Below are 15,880 nucleotides of genomic sequence, written 5' to 3'. Positions count from 1 at the left end.
GGGCAACGACGCCAGGGGTGGGGTGTACACCCTGATGATACTTTGGATTCCCTACTCCAAGGTCCTGCATGTGTGGGTGGTTGTGGTGGAGCGGGAAGAGGGAGGCAGCTGGAGATGGGGAGGGAAGAGCTCCCCCGCTGACCCCAGTAGGCACCCCCATACTCCGCGACCCGCCAGGGAAAGGGGGCCCAGGCCCATCCAGACCGGGGACCAGTGCAGCAGCGCCTCCCGGCCCCACAGAGCCCGGGACAGTCCACCCAACCCCACCACAGAGAAAACTGCACCCACCCCACCATCCACTCATCTTCCAGACTACATAAGACCATAAACACCCAGGCTGAGATCTTCCTCTACCTCTTCTGTATCTCCCCCTCCTGCAGAGGGAGCTCCTGAGGAGAGGAAAGCTCCTGCAAGATGTGACAATCTCCCCCACCAGTTGAAGAGCCCCCCAGGTGGCTCGATGCACCGGCGGCACCCTGCTCCAGGGCTAGGCCCCCATGCACCCACCCGCCCACAACCCCGGCAACACACCAACCAGGACCCAAGACCCCGAGGCGCGGTCCGGGTCCCAGCCCAGAGACGGAGCGCCCCCAGAACCTCACGCCCATCCCGGACCCACCCAGGGGCAGCCAGGCTACCAGGTCAGTAACCCACGTCCGTCAGCACAGACCCTCCCCTAGCCCCGCTGCACGCAGCCGCGAGGAAACAGTCACCTGAGAGCCAACAGAGCCCCTAACCGGACATGACCGCTACCCCGGGTTGAGCCCCCCAAGGAAGATGCCTCCGGGGAACCCCCCGACACCCTAAGCCTGTCCCTACCCCCACACCAATGTAATCTAATAGATAATTTCTATATTGGTTAGAGCCCTGCGACAGACTGGCGACCTGTCCAGGGTGTACCCCGCCTCTCGCCCTATGACAGCTGGGATAGGCTCCAGCGCCCCCCGCGACCCTGAAAAAGGATAAGCGGAAGCGAATGGATGGATGGATGGATATATTGGTTAGAATTAAGATTATTTTTATTTTTCCAGTTCATGAGGACTGTTTTCTTGGCTATGCATAGGGCAGTGAAAACCATATGGGCGATATTCTTTTCTGAAGTGACATTATCTAAGCTGCCCAACAAACACACTAAGGGGGAAGTTGGAGTGTTACATTTCAGACACTTCGATAAGTCTTCACATATCTCGCGCCAAAACTTCTGAACTGGTGGACAGAACCAAAGAGCGTGGATATAATTGTCCGGTGAATTGGTTTGGCAGTGTGAGCAGTTGTTGGTAGACGTAAAGCCCATCTTGAACATCCGATGACCTGTATAGTGCACTCTATGTAATATTTTGTATTGAATTAATTGAAGACTGGGATTTCTAATTAGATGAAAGGTTTTTAAGCAAATCTGAGACCAGAAGTTTTGGTCTAAGTTAACTGATAAATCCGCTTCCCATTTTGCAATAGGAAGTGATATTGATTCATCTGTTTTAGAAAGCATTCTGTATATTTTGGATAGTAATTTGGGGGTTTTAAGAGTAAGAAATTGAACCACACTTGGTGGTGTTTGTAGTTCAACTTGACCCGGTTTAAATTTCTTTTTTACTATGGATTTAATTTGTTGATATTCTAAAAATCTTTTCTTGTTGATCCCATATTGTGTAACTAGTCCGTCAAATGAAATAAATTCTGTTCCTTCTAGTATATGTTCTAAATATTTGATTCCTTTACCACTCCAATCTGAAAAGTTTATCATATTATTGTTTTGTAATATGTCAGGGTTGTTCCAGATAGGTGTACGTTTGCATGGGCTTAATGAAGACGCCGTCAATTTTAGAAACTCTCACCATGCTGTCAGAGAAGAGCTGATGTTGATGCTTTTAAAGCATTCATGTCGTTGGATGTTTGAGCTGATAAATGGTAGGTCTGAGATCTCTAGATTATTGCAGAGTGCTTGTTCTACATCTAGCCAAGGTTCATCTAAGAGGGTATGTTTTAGCCATCCTGAGATAAACTGAAGCCTGTTGGCTAAGAAGTAGTGCTGAAAGTTAGGCAGTTCTAGTCTTTTGTAGTGTTTTTAAGCTTATACGTGGGGGTTTATTTTTCCAAAGGAATTTGGACATACATGAATCTAGAGATCTGAACCAATCCCACCACGTTCCTAAATGACGACCTCGGAAAAATGCGGAAATATGACAACCGTATGGACTCAATCTACACGTTTTCTCTTTTTCTTCAAATCGCTTAGAAACACGCTATTTAACATCATTAAAGTCCTGGTTAAGATCAGGAAAAAGGTTATGGTTAGGGCTAGGGATAAGGTTAGGTTTAGGGCTGGAATACAGGGCTGCAACGTCTATTACCGCGGGAGCGTCATTGCACTGGATTTCAGCCATAACCCGCCGCGTACCATAAGAACGCCGAAGGTCTCCTTTCACGTTCCTCAGGAACGCCGCGGGACGTGACAAAACGTTGGCATGTTACGCCTCGGGAGTGAGAACGGGCTGGTAAGGTTGCTGGCTGGTAAGTTAAAAGAAAAGACACAGATGATAACAAAAAGAAAATAACATTTTCCAGTATTGAGAGGAAACGCAAACCCACAAAACTGGATTGGATGGTAAAAATAAATTAAATGTATATTATATGTGATTCAAATGCTCCAGTATGAATACATTCAAATGTATTGACAGTTACCTCTTTCCATACACTTCCTAATCAACCTTTCTTTGCATAATATTCAACAATGCTGAAAGCTGAAAGCAGTTTACTTCTGCTTTTTGACATTTTGTGTGCCCCTCAGATCAATTACTGGCAAACCCCAGGATTAAATTACATGCTTAAAATCAGTAGTTGGATGAGCTGCAACAAGCACAAAGCCTTATCAGCTCTGCCAAAGTAAATGAAAAAGCTAGCTGGCTGGAAAGTAGCAGTAAAGGTTATTTGTATTTATAAACATACGACTGTGTGCTTTGTTTTATTGAGATTCTTATTAAACAGTGTTTCTAAGAGAAATTTCTTGTACATATACATCCACACAGAATTTATGCATTTTTATTTGCCATGTTTATGCATGCAGTTTGCACTAAGCCTGAACAAATGGCTCTTCCCCACTGCAGTTGTACACATACAATAAAAATTAAATAATGACTGTGAGATACACGTGTCTGTGTTTTAATGAATAACATGATGAAGGTGAATAAGGATTTTGTTGCTAGAACGTGTCATGTGAAGCGGGGCAAGTGGCGGGCAGGGAGTAGAATGAAGGACTCAACAGACATAAATAAAACCAAATATCACAGCTTTATTGCTGGCAAAAAAAAATGCAAGAAAAACAAAAGCAAAACTATAACAGAGGACAGAATTAATTGGCCGACTGACTACAGAGTTGACAACAAGCTGAAATGACAGACAGATGGAAACAACACCCACAATGAAGGAGAACCAACAACAGACAGAGGAGATGCAGACAATATATACACAAGAGGGTGATTAAGGAAAGTGAAGACACGTGCTAAACTACATCATAACTAACGAGACAGGGGAAGCAAAACTGAGCATCACAAACCAGACAGGAGACTGCAAAATAAAACAGGAAGTAATACACACACACACACACACACACACAGCCTCAGACAAAGACGTGAACTTGACATCGAGGGAGGAACCTGTGGAAGGATCATTAACAGTTGCCTTTGCCTATTGATCACTTGGGGTATCTTACTCAGTCAACGTTCGGTGGCACTCGACACTTGGGTCTCTGTCACTGCAGTTCCTTCGGGCACATAAGCCCACTGCTGCCTGGGTCTCTTTTCAACCTGCATTTGCAAAGTCTGTGATATGGAGGCAGATTGACAGGGGCTGACAGTTGCCCTTGTAAAATGGGCTTTAACTGCGACCTCTATCAGCTCCAGATGTTTTTTTAAACTTATTTAATTCTTATTCATAAGAGTTCTGTTAAAAGACACAAACGACAGTCTTTCTGTACAACATTTTGCAGCCACACTTCTTTTTTTTTTTTTTTGCCTGTCCCATTTGGTTCTTTAGCCGTCAGAATTGTTGTCTGAAGAACAACAAGGATACCCAATGGATTTACTTTGCCAAATGGATCATCACGGCCTTGCCGTATTGGTCCATTTGATCGACCTTTGTTGTTATTATTTATTTTATTTTATTTTCAGTTGTTACAGACGGGACAGACATGACTGAGGGATAGGAAAGGGAGAAAGAAAGACAGAAGGGAAGAGGGACAGTGAGAAAGACACACAATCACACTCCCCAAACGAACTCTATACCCCAGGTCCAGGTACCCTCGCCCCTGGAGGGGGAAACGGCACCTAGACCCAGGAGATGTTACCCTTTCCCTCGGGGTGGAGGCAAGCAGACCGCCCCAGGCTCCGCAGCAGCAGGGAGGCCCCGCATCCCAGATCCCAATCGGACGGCCAACACCTCCACCCAGCCACCCCCCGCCCCGATGGCCAGCAGAGATCAGGGGTGTGTGAAGACCCCAAACCTCCCTCCTCTCGCTCATGTGTAGTGTTGCTGCGTGTTGTTCTAAGGTGCATTTAAAACACGGGAGAGCATGGTGCTGCTGCCAGAGAGCAGCAGGTGTTAGCACGGCCCCTACCGAGAGCCACACTTCTAACACACTCTAGTAAGTGGGCTCACATTACCCTATTTTATCTCTTTACATTGGCATCCAGTTGATTTTAGAATTCGTTTTTAAATTCTCATTCCTGCATACAGAGCACTAAATGGACAAGCTCCAGAATATTTATCCCAACTTTTTATTAAGCACACTGCTGTTCTCTGTCTTCGCTCACAAGCTCAAAATCTATTAGTAGCCCCTCATAAAGACTAGGGGGTGACAGGGTCTGTAAGTCTGTGGCACCAAAGCTCTGGAACAGTTTACCGCTCCAGCTCAGTGGAGTCTTTTAAAAAACAAAAACATTTTGTTTAATCAGGCCTTCAGTTGATATTCTTTTGATATTTATGCTTTTATCTGTTTTAACACGGTTCTCCATTGATGCCGTGTTTTAATTGTTGTACAGTATCTTTGTTAAAAGCTGCTTTTGGCTGCTTCATTATTCACAAGGGGTCACCACAGTGGGTAGCTCTGCATGTTTTGATTTGGCAGGTGTGTTTTTTTTACATTGGATTCCTGACGGATCTTTGTCTCCTCCCAGGAACAAACCACTGATCTTTCAATTTATGTTGTGTGAATGCTTAAACCATTACACCATGGATTTGTTAAGTTAATGAATAATTTTGTTAAATGACCAATGTCGTTTAATGATTTTAAATAATACTTTTAAATGACCAATGGGCCTGGCATCTGAGGCTGTATGTGAGATTAGGTGCACACATAAAGGGTGTACTTGAAATGCAAAATTCTGTCAAACTAGACTTCAGCTGTTATGGTTTATGGTTTAACTCCCAGGTCAACATTTTGTACCTACATGCAATAACTTTAAGGTTTCCATTTAATGTCACTGCTCTCATCAGCTCTGGTTTTAAATACAAAATCTCTCCTCAGAAAATAAAATCTACAACAGATCTGTCTTGATGCATGCTCAATCAACCAGGAAATGCCATCTGAGGGTAGTGTTTCGCTATGTCCAGATGAACAGAATCAACTTTTTGGGGTACTACAAATCTAAATCTTTATTAATCTTTTTTCTCTTTGTACTTCCTTGTGACCATTTTGTGTATTGCTTTGTGGTTATTTTGTTTTTCTTTTTTGTCTGTTTGTCACCACGTTTCTATGTGTTTATGGTGGTTCAATCTATAGATTGAATTTCCATGAGGAAACGCTACTGACCCTTTGGCCTCTAGGAAAAATGTCCTGCAGGTCTGTTAACTAGGACAGCAGAGCGTAAGGCAGCAATCTATTCAGAAAAAAGTGATAAAACTTGCTCTTATTTTCAGCTCCTGCAATATTTATGTATTCTGGCTTTATATGTCTGTAACTTCTAAAATAAAATGCATGGTAAAATGGGTAACTGTTGTCAAATGTGTCTGTCTCACTGACCTGACATGGTTTATGAATGACTGAATTCTTGTTTCTGGATTACCGATGTTACAAGTATAGGAAGTTCACGCAACCTCTTAAAATTCTCTGACTTGAAGCTATTCTCACTGTTGTGTCTTTAGTATGTTATATTTGTGGAGATAATTGTACACTGGAGCGAACAAACAAGTCAGACAATATTTTCCTAATAAGGCACTATCTGCCAGAGGGAGCTGAATCTACAACGAGAGAGTTTACGTTTTTATCTCAGAAGCGCGTCTAATGACTCTCGGTATTTGCCCTGCAGCGTCAAAACCAATGTGCGCCTCCCAATTCAATTTCAAGCACACTAAGCACATTTCATTCAATGATAATATACATCAGTAATCATTAGGGCGTGGTATAATACCAAATTACCTGAAATTACCTAAAGTTAGAGGAAGCTTTTTGTCTGTGTGAGAGGGAGAATAAGATTATCTCTGACTTAAGTTTAGACATTTGGAAATCATGACAAACTCATGAGGTATAAAACAGACAGTGCTCTGCAATTATCATCTTGTAAAAAAATCAAAAGAAAATTGTGACTTGTAAAAGAGCACATCCCACGAGTCAGCCATTGCCTTGATTCTTTTTCAGTAATTTTGTTGTAGACTTACTGGTGTGATTGGGAGCATTGTTCTGTTCCATGACCCAATTTGGGCCAAGCTGTTGCACAGATGGTCTTACATTTGACGCTAGAATACTAAGGTATACAGAGAAGTTTGTGGATGGCTCAGAGACTGCAACATTGCTAGGTCCTATAGCTCCAAAAGACGCCTAAAGCCCATGAGGTCCTGATATGCTACGTTTGGTAAATGTAATGCAATGTATTATGGACACTTTACTTTTGTCTTCCCAAAGAACATTAAAGTGTTCTGGGTTGTTCACTGGATCTTTGCAAATCTATCTCTGTTGCCATGTTCTTTTTTAGATGCATAAATGGTTTAACAAATTAAAATACTTGTATTTTTCCAATATGCCGCTATACCCTAGAGTTTAGCAAAGGTGAACTGTACACTGTAGGATTTAAATTTAAAAAACGGTGGAATAGCACCTGTCCTACATAGTGGGCAGCAGTGAGAAACATCCAGATCCATAAAACAAAGTAAACCGAAACAAATGCCGTCAGATGACTCGCACTAGAACAGGCTGATGCATGTCTCTTTTGTGTTAATGAATATCTACCAAGTGATGCAGACAAATGAACAATGAATCAGTGTTCCCAAAATAAACCTATGTTCAATTAAAACAAAGCAAGAGTCTTTTGTCCAGCTTAATGACACAAACCCTGTAACAGACAACCAAAATAACAGCTTGTCCCACGTCAAAAAGAAAAAAATGAGGTGGATTATTTTCTAAACCTTTACAATCTGATCTGGGTTGTTTTTAAATCTGCATGTACTGTATACGAATCCAGTACATGCTTACGCTAAGAAAGAATAAGCCAAATTTTTTGGATCAGTGGTCATGTACCAGATAAGATTCACATTAAAGAAAGGATGGGGAAATATTTGTTGATTCAGAGGACAGGATTGTAGTTATATTCAAGGAATTCAACAGACAAAGTATAATTTAAGGAAGAGTGGGCTCCAAGATAAACAGGTTTTGTTTTGCTCGAGGACACTCTGTCAGAACCTATGGCCGCTGACAGACATGCTAAGTACTGCAGGGAAAGACATAAATCAGCGAGAATAGAAAAAAAAAAAAAAAAACGTGCAATGAACCGAGACAATTAGATAGTTTTATAATGTGTCACTTATTTCTCTTTGAGTTCTTTTTCACTACAAATGACATCCAATTTAATTGCAGGCTAGCTGATAATTTGTCTCTTTCAAGATGGGGATTGTTTGAAATGTCTCTGGACAAACGTTTGACGCCTTATCAAGATCTGTGTTTTATAGCTGAAAATCATCCATTGTGTGGTGATGAAAGAGCGGCTAAATCTATAGACTAAATAAATGGTGAGAAAGTCCCACGAAAAAGAATGGGATCTTTAATTAAGGGATTTTATACTAAAAACGTTTTCATTGTGTCATAATCATAACTTTAAGCTGAACCTCTGTGCTCCTGTTAAACATACTTATCATATTTTCTCTCTTTCAACATGACAGAACTGCGTCTTATGTTTGCCTTGCATGACCTGATTATTAACTTTTGGTTGCAAACACTTTTTTTGCTTGTATGAAATCATCTTCACAGTATGCGCTCCAGTCACTTGCTTCCCCTGGTCCCGTACTTACTCTAATGTCCTCTTATATGGTAAAATAATCCTTTCTTAACCTTTCTTGATGCTTCACTCATTTTCCCCCTTCAATTTTCCTGGAACGTTCTTCTGTGCAGGATTTCTAACAGGCCAAAGTGCCCAACTTTAATGGAATATTACAACATTAAGTCCCCGATTATTACAGTAATGCACTTGATGTGTTCTCCCACTCAGTCACTTTAGATAAGAGTAAGATAGACAGTACATCAAATGAAAATTGTTACTTCAGTGATGCAGAGATAAACTTGCTGTTCATTACTTTTATTGAGTTTACACTTCACTGACAATAAAACACAAAATACAGAAGACTTCAAAAGATGGGCATAGTTCTTTGGATTCTGACAAACTTTAACTCATATTTCATTGTGTTTCTGCCAGACACACAAAGGTGCATGACCCTGAATCAGCAAGCACACCAAGCTAAGTTGGTCTCAGAGGAGCTTCCACAGGGTCTGTACCACATACTCGGTTTCAGTGACTTTAAAGCCCTTGAGCTAAAGTAAACAGAACTGAACTGTGTACAGAATATGAAAAAAGGAAAATGTTTATACCAGGGTTGCAAACTGTCACGCTTAAGACACCAGCTCTCAGGCTATGTCTCAGCTTCAAAGTCCCTCCTTTTATATGTTAACCAGCCTTTCTTTGCAGACTGGACAAAGTCTGAGTATCAGGCTTTTTCCACATTTCAGCTCCAGTGTTTACACAATGAAGATACACAGAGCTTACCGAAATAACAATACGCGATATGTGTACACCAGTGGTTCTCAAACTGTGGGGCAGGCCCCAAACATAGAGCACAGACCTGCTGTGGATGGAGCAGAGACAACTAGTTGAAAATTATAGGTAATATAGTGTCACAGATCATTTGTCTGGATTAATATTCAGATGTTTCTTCACTGTAGCCTCATATAGCAGCAGGATCCATATGAATATCTCCAAACAGATAGAGCTATAGACTTCCAGCACAGTGAAAACACTAGTTACTGTGCACACGAGGATAATGTTTTAAACTGGAGAAATCAGAAAATAACAGGAAATGACAGTGTGTACCTCTAAGACATGATCTTATTTAGGTGCGCTGCCACACAGTTCCCTAGCCAAAATTTTAGTTTGATCATTTATTTTGATTTATTTTTATTTTAATTATTGTAAAGTAACAAGAATTTTTCTTTACTGTATCATCAGTCTCTTTAACTGATTTCATGAGTCATTTGTGCACAATGTAATTTTTAGGACTTGCCTTTAAAGCCAGTGGAACTGAGTCTCCAGTGCTTATTTATGATTGCTCATAAAAGTAATAGGATGAATTCTTAAGTGCACAGGACTAAATCTCGGGTCAGATCCAGTCAAAGAAAGAAAGAAAGCAGCTGTAAACCTGTTTTTTTATGTTTTAGTAAAGCTGTTTCTAGCCTTTCCCCCCAGTGCTAAGCTAAGTTAAATGGCTGCTTCCTCATTAAGCATTCAGCAAGGAAGCAAATAACTGTATTCCCCAAATACATTCTTTCAAAATATTAATTTCAGCAAATTGAAAGCAGCTGCTATTTATAATTCAACGTACTAGTTGCAATCATTTTGCTGCACGGCTTCAGTTGGCTCTGAATGTGTTTTAGTACTTCCTTTTGACAAACATTCCCCATCTGCAGATGAAGACAATTTGACAGAGGAAATTAGGGATAATTAAGCACTCAACTGTAGCACCGAAAAACAGTTTTAAAATGTCCAAGCTGACTCCGTTTTAGCTAATTTTAAAAAACACTTTAAAGCCGTGACATTCTTTAATCTAGAGGCAACTGTTATTACCATAAATTACCATATAATTGTTAAATATAAGGCTACATGAAGACTTGACATGGTCTAACTGGAAGACTTGACTTTTAACTTGGAGTTCTAGTGAAGTACAATGTGAACTGCAATGTATTTCTTTGGGTTGTGTTCGTAGTAAGAGAATTATTTAAATGTTTAAAATGAAATTATTCTGACAGTGGAGTTCCTAAGACAATGGAAAATGGAAAAAAGAAAGATGATTACAATTATACAAATCATTAAGGACTTCACTTCAGAGCTGTCAGACATCTGACAAAGGACTGGAAAATTATTCCACTGATATTATTTCTTGTGTCAAAAAAACAACACTTGGATGGAAAAACTCTTCCGCTAAACACTGGCTTCATTAGCGGTCACAGAAGCTGATTTATGAAGTAAGCATGGCAGGGTTAGTAACCCTCATTTCCATGACTACTGTTTCTATTGGAAGCATTTGCCCTCACTGACGAGTGAAGATCGAAATGTGTGCGAGTTTACAACCAAGTCGTTCATCTCAACAACACCTGTCAGAGCCCCACTGACCTACACCCATATAAAGGTCTAATGAACAAATTGGTAATGCCTCTGCCAAGGTCCTGCTGAATGCCCACCACTGACTTCATGACCCCTCGGGTCATGTGACAAGCATCTCAGAACTGTAATCAAAGAAGTCCTTGCACCGCTTCATGCCAGACTACATAAAAACAGCAACGAATGGCTGTAAAACTCAGTGAGGATGTCAGAGGCAAGTCACGTTTCATACGTATTATGTGTGTTGTCACAAATACTCCCACTTTTGTTTGTTCCTATCACCATGAAACCTTTGAGAGGTGAGGAAATTCTGTCATTTATTTCGGCCTAGTCGAAAAAGGTTGAGGGGACTGAGATGCCACTTTAAAGCTTTGAGTCAAAGTAATTTCAGAACAGTAATTTTCCCCTTTCTCTGCGTGCAGGTTACCTACACACCACTCTGTCAGCTTTCTGAAAAATCCTCAGCAGGGGATTGCCAGCTATAAAGTGAGCATTAAACAGATCTATCACGGAGCCAGATCATTGGCTGCGACTGGCACTGGTGTCCAATAATACAGTCTGCTTTCTCCAATTTCAAATGACAGACAGGGAGACAGGGACAATAAACACATTTTACCTCCTCACACACTCTCACAGTGTCTCTCTCTCAGACCAATCCTTTCTCTTGTTATGGCTTGATCATCAGATCTTTCTCTCTCTCTCACTGAACACTGAAGGTTTTCAATTTAGCCAAGCTATGATTATGTTTCCTATTTTTATTATTATGAGAAGAAAAAAAATCCTAAAGTGTTGATGGTCTGTTTTGTTCATTTATTGTATCGCTGCACTCTTGCTAACCTCACCATTGGGACTGATTTGCGTATGAATGTGTTTTTCTGGGGGTTTTGATACAGCAGGGAAAGTATGGGCCTTCGGAAATGTGTCTGTGGAACATTTATATGTGTGCTTCTTCTACAAAATAATGAATTTGCACCAGGGAGGACAAAAGAATGGGCTCTTCCTTTCAGGTGAAAGGAGGCAGACTGTTAGAGACAGGTTGCTTGGAGAGCTGTGGGATTATTCCACTGTTTCATGTTGAACGTTATCATGGGCAGGCAGACTGATGTGAGCTAAAACTAGCAATGCAGCACAACACCTAACCAAGGTCAAGCACTTCCTCTCTGTCTCTCTGCCTGTCTCTGCAAGTCGTAGGGAGATTTGTTCGGGAAAAAGTGAGATGAAATGTCAAGAGCAGAGTGATTGCCTGGGAAAGGGAGATCCTAATTAACTCTCTCTGGTGGAGCTCTCCTGCTACCTCCCTCATGCCGCGTGTGCCTGTATGAATCTTTCATCTCCTCCTCCTTGCCTTTCCTCAGAGGACACGGCTCCACTTGCAAAGCCAGCCAAAGGACAGATGGATACAACGAATGCAAAGGTCAAAAAATAAACAGTGTGGCTATGAATGACAGACCCTCTCTCAGGGATGTATACAGACAGCAAACCAATCCCTGCAGCATGTCTACAAAGCACAAGCAAGTAGCACAGAGAAGAAGTAACATCAACTGGTGGCCTGTTATTGAAAAGGATGATATTGACAACGGTGGCCTCCAAAGTCAATGATGTTGTTTTGAGTCCTTATTACTGTATAATTAATACCATGCTTAGGCGAGGGAAGCATAACTGGAATAGATGCTATGTTAAGGTATATGTGTACTTTGCTTTGTCCTTTGCTTTATCATATACTTAACTATAACCTTGGCCTTTCCAACTTATCTTATTTAATCAGACAAAGAAGTCTCTTAACAAGCTGTAGGTGGTGAAAAGTTTAGTTGGCAACAGTTAATTTAGCTGTCACAGCCAATGGATATATACACATTCATCCGTCTTCCACCGCTGCTGTTCATTGCGTCGATACGTCAATGTGGCTGTATAGGTTGGATGAAGCATGACCCCTATATATTTGCTTGAATATGTGGACAGACACAGGCAAGCAGTCATTTCTACTGAAATTTTTCTAATCGACTCTGAGTGCAGATTTGTACACACAGATGTGTGTTTGAACCCACACATAACACTAGTGAACTGCATTAATGTATATCAGAACCGGATGCACATTTATGCATCCATGATTAACAAATTTTCCAGCTGTCCTTTTTTTTTTTTTTTAGAAACAACAATTTATCAGTGATAAATTATACTGTAATATACAAAAGAACTTTCAATCCAAAATAGTTTCGGAAACAATACTATTACTAAAATGAAACTCAACTTACTACATAAATGATATAATGATACATGTAAATATAGCTAATTAATAAAAAAGAAATCAAGATCCTAAACTGAAGATATGGAAAAATTTAAATTAAAATATTAATAGGAGAAGACATATGGCTTTCGTAGTCCTGCAGGAGGAGTCCCAGCTAAGACAGTCAGGAAAGAAATGACTACAAGCTTCAGGCCACAAAACAGAGTTACTGACCTTCAAGTAAGAGTAAAGCTGTTACATCAGAATGAGCTGCCGGCTGTGTTGTCTTCAATTCTGGAAAAGGATGAGAACCTGGAGGTTTTGGAGCTGACTGAGGCGCACAGTACAGGTTTCTCTGGGGATGGATCATAAGCAGTCTCCTGCAGAGTTCGGCGATCAAAGCCAACCAATTATAACAGAACTTAAACCTCTGTATTCACACTTTGCACTGGATGACTATGACTTTATTAACCAAGTTTCACAACTATGTCTATACATTTTCCTGACAAATACAGAGGCTCGTTTAGATATTCTCAGCCAAATTCTCAGAGTAAAAAAAAGACATTTGTCTAAATAATTTGTCTGGGTTAAAATCATTGACCTGTACTGATTGTGGGTGTAAATGATAATCTTTTATTCATCTTCAGCTCTTGATGAATGTGATGAATAGGATGCTGTTTGTTCTATTCATCATATAAGGTCACTTGATTTCATTTATTTGGCAAAATGCTAATTCTACCCACATATTCCAAAAAGAGTTCTTTAAGCAGGCGTTTCACGAAAGCAATCATGTATTGAATAGATGGAGCCCTTCATTGCTCAGTATATTGAAGTGGACTGTGTCAATAAAGGTCAGATGTTTCAGAGAAATGCACTCATGTGCCAAGAAGTTATCCATCAAACAAGACATGGATGTGGCGTGCATGGTTAATGAAGGCAGACCAGCTATCACGTGTATCACTGAGCTGTGTGTATGCTGATGGATGGGAGCCGCTCCTGTAAAAAGTCTTGTTGTCAATAAAAAATTATATTATTGCAAAATAGACCAAAAAAATGCAAAATAAATATTGGTTAAACTGCGTGATTATGTTTATTTTCCTTATTTTCATAAATTTGAGGTTTGACATACTGACCTGTTCTCTTTTGCATGGATTGGCCACAGGCTAATATGAAGTAATTCCTCTAAAGCATGCAGAGATGAGTCATGATTACAGAGCTGATTTTTGCCTGTTTTGTTTGATTCACAAAATAAACAATAAAAATCTACTAAATTGCTGCCCAGCTTGTGGTCTAAGGTAGCACTTGATTGAATGAGATGCCATCTGGAAAGAAAAGAGCCTTTCATTGATATTTATCTGGGAGGATATTGGAACAGGAATGGCTTCTGTATTATTTGATTCTGTGACTGAGCCATGTTTTTCTTGTTATCGTAAAATTGCATTTCCTGCAACTGATTATTTTATCAAAATCTTGCTTTTTAAAACCGGACAATACATTTTCAGTTTCTGAAATCACATCTACATTTCCTGCAACATTCTGGGAGGCCAGCATCGCCATGGATATCTGTCAGATTCATAAAAAGATGTAGACATGTAGACTAGGGCTGTTCGATATAACGATATATATCAGATGACGATATAAAAACGTCTATCGTTTCATTTTACGCTATCGTTTGTTTCGTGGTGTCGCAAAATAAACTGTTTACGGCAATATTTTTTTCATCGTTTTGTTGGTCACTGTAGTGGCTATATTAATTTCTTAAAGTTCTCTCTTTCTCTTATATTTAATATAACCACACTACGGACGGACAAGCGCCTGTTTTTATGGGTTGTTGTTAGCAACAACGACGGTAAAACCATCACATGTCCGCTTGTTTATTTTTCACATAAACCTTTCACAATAAAGCTCAAGATCCTGTTGAGACTTTTCAAAATAAATGGAATCACGTGAAAAAGTATTATGGAGGGAGGAGAAGCAAAAAAAAAGTCGTCAGGTGCTAAAAAAGAAACCTTAGACTCAAACGTTAGAACAGGCTTTTCCCCGCAGCACGCCGTGTAATAAATACTCACAAAGAAAACGGCGGCCGTTACAACTTATGTCTAAAAATGTACAGTTTCATGCATCGGTTAAAACACTCGACTCCAGGTACACGACGCCCAGCTGGAAACACTTCACCTACCCGAGATTCACAGAATTTACAGAAAATATTAAATTTTTTGTGATTTATATTGTTATTAGACGATAGATGTTTTATATCGGGATATGAGATTTTGGTCATATCGCACAGCCCTAATGTAGACTATACATCCTCCCTATAGAATGTGTGTCCATCAAACTGCTTGTCTACTGGAAGCTTCTTTGTTATTTCTACCTGCAATATGCACCTGCCTTTTCTTTTGATGCCTTTCACGCAAACATACTTGTTATTAACAGAAATCCTGTGGTTTCACACTTGTGGTGAAGACTGCTGTGTATGACACAGCCTTGAATAATGTTGATTATTAAGTGACAGGAGCTAAATCCTCACACACTGGCTCATGTTTCTGCAACTTCTATCTCTTCTGTCTGTTACTTGTGTGACAGATAAAAAAAAAAGGACGAGCAGTTGCTGGAACAGAAGAGAAAATAAATCTGCATACTTATAAAAAAAAGAGAGAGAAAAAGATAGAGAGAGATAGAATGTGCTGTGCTCCTACTGTGTTTCATTAATAATTCATTGCAAGAATCTGATCAACTGGCTCGTCCTCAGGCTTTTTTTTCCAGGTATTTTAAAATTTAATATTTTATATAAAGAGCTCTCTAAACAGTGAAAATCTACTATAATATTGATGATAGGGTTGGCACTCATCAAGCATCTTTGTCAACAATTGGCAATAACCTCAGCCACTCCCTAAAAAATAAGGAAGCAGCACAAAGAAGTGTGTACATAAACTGAGGCAGATGAGGTGATCATATGTGGAGTGATCTCTGCCGTGTCTCTGAACCATTCATAAGCGATTGTGCAGTGTTATGGGGTATTTTACCA

The 15,880-nt window shown here is 40.2% G+C and overlaps 1 long non-coding RNA gene across 3 annotated transcripts in view; it reads right to left on the bottom strand.

Moving 5' to 3' along the window:
* LOC146718260 (uncharacterized) overlaps positions 1-15,880 on the bottom strand; it is a 185,760-nt gene that overhangs the window by 148,011 nt on the left and 21,869 nt on the right. For all 3 annotated transcript variants that reach the window (XR_014916840.1, XR_014916817.1, XR_014916823.1), the window contains exon 3: positions 13,090-13,235. This is a non-coding gene — a long non-coding RNA (uncharacterized LOC146718260). The remainder of the gene's footprint in view (positions 1-13,089; positions 13,236-15,880) is intronic.

This window comes from Copadichromis virginalis, linkage group LG1 (assembly GCF_057382275.1).
Source record: "Copadichromis virginalis isolate Kocher_CV1m ecotype Utaka linkage group LG1, C_Virginalis_male_GT1.1, whole genome shotgun sequence".
Classification (NCBI taxonomy): Eukaryota; Metazoa; Chordata; class Actinopteri; order Cichliformes; family Cichlidae; genus Copadichromis; species Copadichromis virginalis.
This window is presented reverse-complemented; position numbering and strand designations above follow the sequence as displayed.